Source organism: Thermobia domestica, unplaced genomic scaffold (assembly GCF_964235325.1).
Source record: "Thermobia domestica unplaced genomic scaffold, izTheDome1.hap1.1 HAP1_SCAFFOLD_251, whole genome shotgun sequence".
Taxonomy (NCBI): Eukaryota; Metazoa; Arthropoda; class Insecta; order Zygentoma; family Lepismatidae; genus Thermobia; species Thermobia domestica.
The window spans coordinates 262068-264395 of NW_027655968.1; the positions used below are offsets into that span (position 1 = coordinate 262068).

The 2328-nt window shown below is 33.4% G+C and overlaps 1 non-coding gene across 1 annotated transcript; it reads right to left on the minus strand.

The window, feature by feature from the left end:
- Positions 1-400: 400 nt before the first annotated feature.
- TRNAV-AAC (transfer RNA valine (anticodon AAC)) lies at positions 401-473 on the minus strand. Its single transcript has one exon. It is a non-coding gene; the product is annotated as a tRNA-Val (tRNA).
- Between the last annotated feature and the right edge of the window lie 1855 nt (positions 474-2328).

Consider the following 2328-nt stretch of genomic DNA (forward strand, 5'->3'; position numbering starts at 1 on the left):
TGGAGCTATGAACCTTTAAGGTTCATTTTTTCATGTTTTCGGCAGCCGATAACTGCGAAAGGAAGCATTTGTGCACCTAGATTGGTCTATACTTTTTATCTTATCTTGGTGTCAGAAATCACCTCCCAAACGTTGTCGATGTTGTTTTGAAACACCCTGTAAACATACGCCCTTAACTTGTAGCCTAAGAATGTTCTATTATAACATATAGTATTTATTTTACTTGTTTCCTTGAGCATGATTGCAGTATTTTAACTAAAAATTGTTACATTGAATAGGCATGCAATTGACTCGTTTTTAGTTATTTACAATTGTCAATTGTGTATAAAATAATATTAAGAATTATAAACATGATTAAGAAGCCTGTATAATTACAACCGAGAAAAGAAAAAAAACCTAATGTTTCCGCCCGGGATCGAACCGGGGACCTTCCGCGTGTTAGGCGGATGTGATAACCACTACACCACGGAAACCGATAAGGAAAAAGTTTCTTATCAGAAGGCTAAATAAGTGAAGACGGATCTATTCAGCCGTCTTGACAAATCGATCAGCCCGACAACGATGTGCTTACAGCTAGTAATAACTAAATGAATCACCTTTCTTACTGCAAGTTCTATTGATAGTTGGAAACAGCTTCTTTTAAGAGAATTTATTTTTAAAAGACGCGCTTCAAGTGTTACATCTTCATACTAACTCGCTGACAGGGAAGTCCAACAAACACCCTCCTCCACCGGGATACAAACACATTTGTTACAGCAATTCGAAAATCCCGTTGCAAAATGGCCATCTCTGGTGACGACACACATACCACTTTACAAACAAGCATTTGGCCTACCAAATCCTTTCGCCAGGGAAGTGAGGAAACGGTATGTCGAAGGAAATAAATCTGATTGGATGAGAAAAATTGTTTCGAATAGTGGGAATGGGAATTCTTATCACATAACATGCTTAAAATAAAGTTACCTTCAACTCTGGTGCAATAAAGGTCACGTTCTATTTGTTTAAAATTAATAACTAAGTAAATCAAACAGTATGCCTTTATTTTTGAAACACTTGCAAAGTATTACACAATATTACAAACATACGAGTAAAAACAAGAAGTTGAAATGCGTTGAAAACAACTTATTAACATTTATTTCAAAATATAACCATGTTGCTTTGTTTGTTTGAAATTGTAAACCCTTAGAAGATATAAGGAAAAACAGGGTCATAAAATTCAGTACGCCGCTTAGCGCGACAATTTCCCTAGATCTTGTCTTTAAGGCTGTTGCTACCTCTTCGCTGAGTCGAGTTTTCCCCTATCTAATAACATTGGAAATTTTTTCGTGTTTTTCTCAGCAAGCAATGAACAAATCCTTACAAAAATTTGCATGGAGTCAGGTCGATAATAAAGAATTCGTTATATGAGCTTATAATTTTACTAAAAGCCTCCAATTAAGTTATTCATTTCCCCCTTTTTTTCATGTGAAGATTTGCAACAACGCATTGACGACACTGCGTTCTCTCTTCTAGCAGGTTGCGGCGAGTAACTGAGGGTTTGAAGTTTCAACATTGTCCACAGCTGTGAGGGGACCCTTTTCAACAATGACATATTTATGGCATTTCAGTGAGAAGGCGTTGGAGTACGTTTTCTTTGCTGAAAGCAGAAAAAAATAAACACAGCGAGAACAGATCCATTCTTCTTTACATTAGCTTTTCTCCCCGTCAAGTATAGACAGTTATAAGTAATTAGAAGCGAACTGTCTCTATTGAATAAATATACTTTTAATGTATACGAAAGCGAATGTCACTTTATCACTATTATTATTGTTATTATTATTATTATTATTATTATTATTATTATTATTATTATTATTATTATTATTATTATTATTATTATTATTATTATTATTATTATTACATTTTGCAAAACATGAAGAGACATACCTTTCTTGACTCCAGTGCCCATTTTATCTATATATGAGGTATTTATAATAAACTTCTATACTGCTAAAAGAAAAGCTACTTTTATAGTGACGTATTATTTGTATTTTATTTATTATATTTCAATTTAAAATAAAGTGTATCGTTTATAACAACGAATAGTGCTCAAAACAGCACCTATTACCAGTCAACTATAGATTTAGATCAAACATAATAATGGACAACAACACCAATATATTGTATACATTTAGACCCTATTGGATCAAAAGATGCAATCTATTTCACACAAATATTTTCTTGTAGGCCTTATATCTCGAGAACTACATATAGCGTACCCAAACTATGACTTAACTTAGTATGATGTGCTTATTGCGTAAAAAATACAAAAACTCGATTTAAGGACCG